The sequence below is a fragment of the Haliotis cracherodii genome, unplaced genomic scaffold (assembly GCF_022045235.1).
Source record: "Haliotis cracherodii isolate W230 unplaced genomic scaffold, xgHalCrac1.p SCAF_12, whole genome shotgun sequence".
NCBI lineage: Eukaryota > Metazoa > Mollusca > Gastropoda > Lepetellida > Haliotidae > Haliotis > Haliotis cracherodii.
In genome coordinates, this window is record NW_027266267.1 from 36,526,979 (window position 1) to 36,536,293 (window position 9,315).

Genomic DNA, 9,315 nt, shown 5'->3' on the forward strand with positions numbered 1-9,315 from the left:
GGACAATCTGGAAGCCTCGGGGATTCTAGCTTTCTGGTACAGCCTATCACACCAGAACAAACTATTGACCAAGGGCAGGCTAGAAGCCTCGGGGAGTATAGCTTTCTGGGACAGTCTATTGCACCAGAACAAACTATTGACCAAGGACAGTCTAGAAGCCTCGGAGATTCTAGCTTTCTGGTACAGTCTATCACACCAGAACAAACTATTGACCAAGGACAGGCTAGAAGCCTCGGGGAGTATAGCTTTCTGGGACAGTCTATTGCACCAGAACAAACTATTGACCAAGGACAGTCTAGAAGCCATGGGAATTCTCGTTTTCTGGGACACCCTATTACATCAGAACAAACGAACCAAGGACGAACTAGTAACATTGGAGTTGTCAGCTCTAGCAGACCTAAACAACAAAGCATCGGACAACAAAAGAATTCTGACATGCCACACCCACCCGAAGAAGCGACTCCAGCACGAGCGTTCTCTTCAGAAATAGTTTCTGTTGTTTCAAGTGCAACAACTGTTCCATTACCGTCCACATCAACTTCTACAACACTACACACAGGGGCGTACACAGGCACAGAACCCCTTCCACCAGTTGACAGCCTCACAACAAACCCCATCCCCATTCAGATAAACTCGGTGCGCCATACGATAGTGAGAGACTGGACTTCCTCCCTGGCTGTAGCGGAGCACAAAAACCTTCTGTCTAGTCTAATACACTCAACAATCAACGCTAGACAAAACAACATCGACCAATCCGTCACGATCACATTTGCTACTTCATTGCTTGAACCCTCCTTAATCACCACCACCGATGCTGTTAACAAGCTTAAATCTGTCGTTTCATCTTTTGCATCAATGTCTGCATTACACGGAATTACCCCAAAGGGTGTGCTTGAGGCATCATCTATACCTGAACAGATCAGTATAGTGGAATCTGGGTCGGGTCTACCCTTAACACCGGGGCTGTCCAGTCTGACGAGGTCGCCTGCCCCAGGTACGATTGGATCGGCAGCTTCTGGGGTGATTGGACTGTCTGCTTCCGTGGTGATTGGATCGGCAGCTTCCGGGGTGATTGGACTGTCTGCTTCCGTGGTGATTGGATCGGCAGCTTCCGGGGTGATTGGACCGTCTGCTTCCGGGGTGATTGGACCGTCTTCTTCCGGTGGTGTTATTTGGTCGTCAGCTACCATTGTGCTTGGGTCGTCGGCATCTGTTGGGCTGGCTGCTCCCGGGCTGATTGGGTCGTTTGCTTCCGTGATTGGGCCAACTGCCTCTGGTGTAATTGGGTCGTCTACTTCGGGTATGATTAGGTCGTCTACATCTGAGGTGATTGGGTCGTCTGCTTCGGGTGTGACAGGGTCGTTTGCTTCAGGTGAGATTGGGTTTTCTGCTTCAGGTGAGACCAGATTTTCTTCTTCAGGTGAGATTGGGTCGTCTGCTTTACGTGAGATTGAGTCGTCTGCTGCAGGTGAGACAAGGTTTTCTGCTTCAGCTGAGATTGAGTCGTCTGCTTCAGCTGAGATTGAGTCGTCTGCTTCAGGTGAGACATGGTTTTCTGCTTCAGGTGAGATTGAGTCGTCTGCTTCAGCTGAGACTGAGTCGTCTGCTTCAGGTGAGACAAGGTTTTCTGCTTCAGGCGAGATTGAGCCGTTTGCTTCAGGTGAGATTGTGTCGTCTGCTTTACGTGAGATTGGGTCGTCTGCTTCACGTGAGATTGTGTCGTCTGCTTCAGGTGAGATTGGGTCATCTGCTTCACGTGAGACAAGGTTTTCTGCTTCAGGTGAGATTGAGTCGTCTGCTTCAGGTGAGACTGAGTCGTCTGCTTCAGGTGAGACAAGGTTTTCTGCTTCAGGCGGGATTGAGTCGTCTGCTTCAGGTGAGATTGAGCCGTTTGCTTCAGGTGAGATTGTGTCGTCTGCTTTACGTGAGATTGGGTCGTCTGCTTCACGTGAGATTGTGTCGTCTGCTTCAGGTGAGATTGAGTCGTCTGCTTCACGTGAGACAAGGTTTTCTGCTTCAGGTGAGATTGAGTCGTCTGCTTCACGTGAGATTAGGTCGTCTGCTTCAGGTGTAATTGAGTCGTCTGCTTCAGGTGAGATTGGGTTTTCTGCTTCACGTGAGATTGGGTTTTCTGCTTTAGGTGAGACTCGGTTTTCTGCTTCAAGTGAGATTGAGTCATCTGCGTCAGGTGAGACTGGGTTTTCTGCTTCAAGTGAGATTGGTTCATCTGTTTCAGGGTGAAATTGGGTCTTCCTATTCTGGTCCTGTTTTCTCACAATTTGTTTCTGGTGCAACATTAGAAGAATCAACAAATGTCAGTCGTATTGAGCCCAGCCTTTCTTCAACAAGCCATGCTGCTGCAGCTTTTACCAGGAACACGTCACATTCCGTAACCCCATTCGCGGTTCTCATACAAAGACCTTTCAATTCTTCATCCGGTTCATCAACACTGGTCTCACTTTCAATGGACATGCCTACTTCATCCACACAAGAATCAGTCTCAGTAGCAACAACCGGATTACCCGAACCTGTTCAAGTTCCAATGGCAACTCCGGGTTCGAAACAAGAATCAGTGTCAGTAGCAACAACCGGATTACCCGAACCTGTTCAAGTTCCAATGGCAACTCCGAGTTCCAAACAAGAATCAGTGACAGTAGCAACAACCGAATTACCCGAACCTGTTCAAGTTCCAATGGCAACTCCGAGTTCCAAACAAGAATCAGTGACAGTAGCAACAACCGGATTACCCGAACCTGTTCAAGTTCCAATGGCAACTCCGAGTTCCAAACGTGGTTCAGTGTCACTAGCAACGTTTATGACAATTTCGGTAACCGTGGCAACAACTAGTTCTGTTGTCATGGCAACTTCTGCTGTTGTTGTAGATGGTTTGGAGGTGCTGCCAAAGGACATCTCTACATCGACTGTGTCAACTCCAAGAGACAAGGGTCGTGTGCAAAACAAAGTTCCGGAAACACTGGAGGCGGGGTATCGCGTTGTGGCTAGTGCGTCCGATGGTAGGTACACACAGCTGTCTGGATTGTCGCCCACTAATAGTGAGTGAGTGAGTGAGTGAGTTGGGTTTAACGCCGCTTTTAACAGTATTCCAGTTATATCGTGGCGTGTCAGCATAAAAAGCATAATATCAAATCTAAACAACACACACACACACACACACACACACACATATGTATGAAATTATATTGATTCTAGATTCGGTTTCGCATCCAATACTCTGCATGTATGTAAATGTTGGCCAATGGTTGGACAAACGTTCTCCTTTGTTGATTCCAAGATTTTTGGTTTGTCTTCTTTGTTGTTTAAAGCCGCACTCAACAATATTACAGCTATACGGCGGCGATGTGTAAATAATCGAATCTGGACCAGACAATCCAGTGATTGATATCATAAGCAATCTACGCAATTGGGATATGATGACATGCATCAACCAAGTCAACGAGCTTGACCACTCAATCCCGTTAGTCGCCTCTTACAAGCATAGTTGCCATGGGTTGCTAAGGACTTTTTCTCTACCCGTATCTTCACGGGTCGAGCAAGGAGATGAGCAAATATTTAGAAGATTTTAATCAAACTTGCTGGGATTGTCTATTACCCCTAGCATCGCCCCCCTTTAATGGAAAACATAGCACACCATGACCGAACTGAAACAAATATTCCATTCTGTATATAAATGCTCGTTCACTCTATTTGTTTATTTTCGGCCATACCATTGATATATTTTCAGAAATCAACAACATCGAAACCTTCGCCTTCAGAAGAGTAACGAACATTGCTGACGTTACCATGACAACCATGTTTCCGGCAATTACCAACATTAATTGTGCTCGCGTGTGCGCCGGTGGGCAATATGAATGTGATATTGTCGTGTTTAAGGATAGAGTATGTAAGCTGTATTACCTGTAGGGGTGTTGTCAGGTACAGAGAGAGAATGAGAACATAAGGCTAAGCTAATATCCCATTTCAGTCATGTTTGAACGTACGGTGCAACTTCAGCAGTGACATTTCGCGCCCATTTGCATAATCAAAGGATACCCTTATGAAATCCCGTACTGTATTTAATTTTTCTTCTTCTTAACTACAGACGCTGTCAATATCAGGTTCCCTGGCTACAGCATTGTTGACAGTGTTTTTTTGTAAAAGAAATCTAAATTACCATAAGCTGCACATTTTAGAGAAGAACTCCGAGTTCCAAACATGGTTCAGTGTCAGTAGCAACAACCATTTCTGTTGATGATTGGACAGAGATCCCTATATCTACAGGACCATTTTTGGACACATTGTCCCTTACGGGCCCGTTTATGTGTTTCCAACTGTTTTAATATTTAGAAGAATACGGTCTTCGAGCAACAATATTTGACAATTAACCTTTAACCTTTAAACTATTAGATGTATGTTTTAAACTGTCTAGAGATGTTCATGAAATCCTGTACAATGAAGCACGGTTTTCATCTTAAACAATTTTAAATTTTATCTTTTACTCCGCTACGATATCTCTCTGCTTGAAGATCTGAGATCATAGGATGTCGCGTCAGGTGAACTTTCTAATCCGCCAAGGGGCGGTCGGGTAGCCTAGTGGTTAAAGCGTTCGCTCGTCACGCCAAAGACCCGGGTTCGATTCCCGACATGGGTACAATGTGTGAAGCCCATTTCTGGTGTCCCCCGCCGTGATATTGTTGGTATATTGCTAAAAGCGGCGTAACTCACTCACTCACTCACTCTAATCCGCCAATCAACACTGATGCTTTTAAGCTCTCGGTACCAGTCAGCGAAGCATCACCATATCCGAGCTCTGTATCTCGAAAACGAACTTAAACGAAAGATTCCGAAGGTAGACGGTGTAGCGGCGCCATTTTGGGTGTTGTGGATATTTCACACATCCGGTCATTTCTGAGCGCCGTGGCAGCCACAACCAGTAAGGAGTACCATCGAAGGTAGGTTTGTGTTTTGTGTGAGTTTTCTTATGTACAAATCGGCATTTCCGAATTCCGGTCTTAGAGTTTGTAGAATGGCCGAATGGTCTTAGAAAGCTGAGAGATGATTGCTTGAGAACCTACAAAGAGTTCTTTTCAAGAACGGATGTTTCACCTGACGCGACCTCTTATGGAGGTGAACGTGCTCCGATCTTCACACGGAGATGTATCGCATCGAATCTAAGTTTTTACACTTGAAACAACCTCTATATATTCAGGTGATAGCTTGGGCATAACATTAACTGACACGCCAACAAACCCGAATAGCTTGAGTACTACGTGTCAATATCCAACTTGAAACAATATCAGGTCTTTGAAAGGCATTTAGCAGTGATACACACAAGGAAGAGAATATATGGATGTCAACTTCTTTATTATGAGGACGTCAGGAGACACCGGCCAGCCATGAACCGTGACCAGGGAACCTATCTGCCCAGTGCTTGGGACTTGACCAGGGAATCTATCTGCCCAGTGCTTGGGACTTGACCAGGGAACCTATCTGCCCAGTGCTTGGGACTTGACCAGGGAACCTATCTGCACAGTGCTTGGGACTTGACCAGGGAAACTATCTGCCCAGTGCTTGGGACTTGACCAGGGAACCCATCTGCCCAGTGCTTGGGACTTGACCAGGGAACCTATCTGCCCAGTGCTTCGAACTTATTGCTTTGATCGTTGTCGGGGCTAAATACCTAGCTGGCTTCAATTTGACCTTTACTACGTCCATTCTTCCACCTATCAGTGCTAATTACCCCGGCCTCCCGTTTTCCCAGTGTCCATTACCTATTACTTAACTATGATAACTTAAGTACTGATTTCCATACCTTCGGCGCTAATAACTGTTTTGGTTTCCTTTGTCTATTGCTAATCACCATCAGCACCAATCATCTGTTGGCCTCCCTTGTTAGTTTCTACCCTTTGTTATTTTCCACCTTTTGTTATCTTATTACTTTTGTTGTCCTTACATGTACATATATATGCTCTCTGCCTCATGGAACTAATAAAACGCATCTTAAAACACAATAATCTACCAAATCAAAATCACATAAACAAACAAACATCCACAATACCAAGCTCCCTTAGTTCTCTTCCCAAACCCCATCAGCATCTATTCCAAACCCCAATTTCCCAAATTCGATATAAGCAACCCCTAAAGCCCCCTCTTGGGTTGCACTCAACACTTTTGCCCCTTTCGGAAACACATTAAATGGCCTGGCCGGGCCTGTGTGCGAAATACGCATCAGTCGGAAAGCGCACGTTAAATCTCCAAAGTAAGTAAGTAAGTAAGTAAGTAAGTAAGTAAGTAAGTAAGTAAGTAAGTCATGGCTTTCATTCACCTGATGAAGGAGTAAGCATATACTCATAACAAAGAAGTTGACATCCATATATTCTCTTCCTTTTGAAACAATATGTTAACCCAGACATCTGTACGTAAAACACTTTTGTGAAACCAACAAACAACCAACAAGCGGTATACAATCAACAAATCTATTACCAAATTCGGGGCGGTAGGGTAGCCTTGTGGTTAAAGCGTTCATTCGTCACGCCGAAGACCCGGTTTCGATTCCCGACATGGGTACAATGTGTGTATCCCATTTCTGGTGTCCCCCGTCGTGATATTGCTGGAATATGCTAAAAGCGGCGTAAAACCATACTCACTCACTCACATTTACAAAATTCACAAAGTTTACAAATCAATATACATTACTGCACAGCAATTACAATGGCAGTACACAATAGAGTAGTAGTACAGTATTCAACAGCAAAATATGATATGATGGGAGTGGTCAGTATCGAATACACAAATACACTGGTGATATTGTTGTTTGTTTGTTGTTTAACCCCGCACTCAGCAATATTCCAGCTAAATGACCGCGGTCTGTAAATAATCAAGTCTGGACCAGACAATCAAGTGATTGACATCATGGGCATTGATCCACGCAATTGGGATACAATGACATGCATCAACCAAGTCAGCAACTCTGATCACACTATCCCGTTAGTCGTCTCTTACGACCATCATGGTTTGCTAAAGACCAAGTCTAACTAAGTCTCACAGATCATACGTGTTTAAGTGAATATGGTTTTACACCGCTTTTAGCAATATTCCAGCAATATCACGGCGGGGGATACCAGAAATGGGCTTCACACATTGTGCCCATGTCGGGAATCGAACCCGGGACTTCGGGCGTGACGAGCGAACGCTTTAACCACTGGGCTACCCGACCACCCCACGTGTTTAAGAAGCTGAAGACTTATAGATCTCAACACTTGTATCATTTCTCTGTAACAAAGCTATATTTGATAAACATAGATGTACTAGCAGCCTAACCGAAATGTCGCAGTGAAGTTTTCGTTTTGATTTGTTTTATCGTACAATTACCGTTGAGTTGAAGCAAATGACAACATACAGTAACATGAGAAAACACTGGTTTCACTTCTCAAAATCAAGTTGTAAAACATAACCTTGATCAACAGTATTCTTGGTCAGATCTTTCGCTCCCCGTCCTTCTTTAAAAATCTGACTTGATAAGAACTAACTAACTCGATAAGAACCATTCTTATACAGCTGTGAGTTAAGATCTACTCGACTAGAACCATTCTTATACAGCTGTGAGTTAAGATCTACTCGACTAGAACCATTCTTAAACAGGTGTGAGTTAATTTCGAAACCTTTGTGAAACATTTATTATTGCCCAAATCAATATCTTATCCAACTCTAGCTAGACGCAGAGACTATAAGACTAAATGGAATAGCGGACAATATTATCAAAACTTCACACGTCACTTTGATCTTGATATAACGCCTGAACTGGCGGATTGCGGACAACAGAATTAATTTAAAATTTGACAGGATGGTGACAACTCAAGTCAAACCCTGTAATAAACCCTTAACCATCTTTGTTGTTGTGTTGTTTGTTTGCTCTATTAGTATACTCCTTTCTTACGTGTCCCTTAAACAGTACAGTAAGGCAAAACATGTATTGTTTCGTAAAAGGCAACGATTTAAATTCAATTCTAAATGGTAATTCAAATTTAACGACAGTAACAAATCTTGAAATTTTGAAATCTTCTTGCCCATTTAGAGATTTTGTCTGAGATGTTATTTTGCTATATGATACTGCGATGTTGTTGTGCAGAATGTAAATAATAATGTAACTGTAGTTATGGAAGATAATCCAGTAATTAAACACTTACAGAACAATACTTACCTTTAATGCCAATTATACAATGTATGCCATTGCTATTTCTCATGTCACTATCAATACATTGCTATTTGTATATGTGTCATGTTTGGGAGAGGCAAAATTTGCTTTTTTGCCAATCCCTCCACTTTATGGAAATAAATATGTTTATATCATTAGTATACACGTCTGCAGATCTTTGAAGTTTCTTAAAACCTTTATGTTTATTCGTCACCACTCGCCCCTTTCCGTAACCTGTAAGAAGATTCGTCCCCTAATCGATGAATGTTTATTCGTCACCACTCGCCCCTTTCCGTAACCTGTAAGAAGACTCGTCCCCTTATCGATGAATGTTCAAATTCGTCACCACTCGCCCCTTTCCGTAACCTGCTAGAAGAGTCGTCCCCCTGTCGATGAATGTTCATTCGTCACCACTCGCCCGGGGGGTGGCCGTCTGTTGTATTGTCAAATGTTTTTGTTTGTTGTTTAACGCCACTCAGCAGTAGTGTAGCTATATGACGGCTGACTGTATATAAGTCAGGATCGTCAATCCGGTGATTGACATCATGAACATCGATCCACGCAATTAGAATACATACTGTCAAATAATAGTTAGGGAGTGTCATCGTTTCCAAGATAAATGCGTTTTTAATGATTTTATGAGACATGTAACCACCAAACCATTGTCTAATGATTGAGTGAGTGAGTGGTTTTACACCGCTTTTAGCAATATTCCAGCAATATCACGGCGGGGGACACCAGAAATGGGCTTCACACATTGTACCCATGTCGGGAATCGAACCCGGGTCTTCGGCGTGACGAGCGAACGCTTTAACCACCAGGCTACCCGACCGCCCCTTGATACAAAAGGAATACTGCGCAATGCGGCGTTAAGCACAATTCACTCACCCTCTCCGTCGTTAATTACTATCATTTGTCAAGTATGATATCGTCAGTAACCGCCATTTCTCATATAACCATCATGACTTCAAGAACCGTCCTTTTTTAAACAGCTGTTTTGGGGTCTTTGAATGGCATTTAGAAGTGATACACATAAGGAAGAGAACATATGGATGTCAACTTCTTATTCTGAGGAACACAACGTTTCGGAGTATATGCTTCCAAGGTGAAATTTCAAGACACGA

The 9,315-nt window shown here is 43.6% G+C and overlaps 1 pseudogene; it reads left to right on the forward strand.

Moving 5' to 3' along the window:
- Positions 1-435: 435 nt before the first annotated feature.
- Positions 436-3,921, forward strand: LOC139458393 (uncharacterized; annotated as a pseudogene).
- The last annotated feature ends 5,394 nt before the right edge of the window (positions 3,922-9,315 follow it).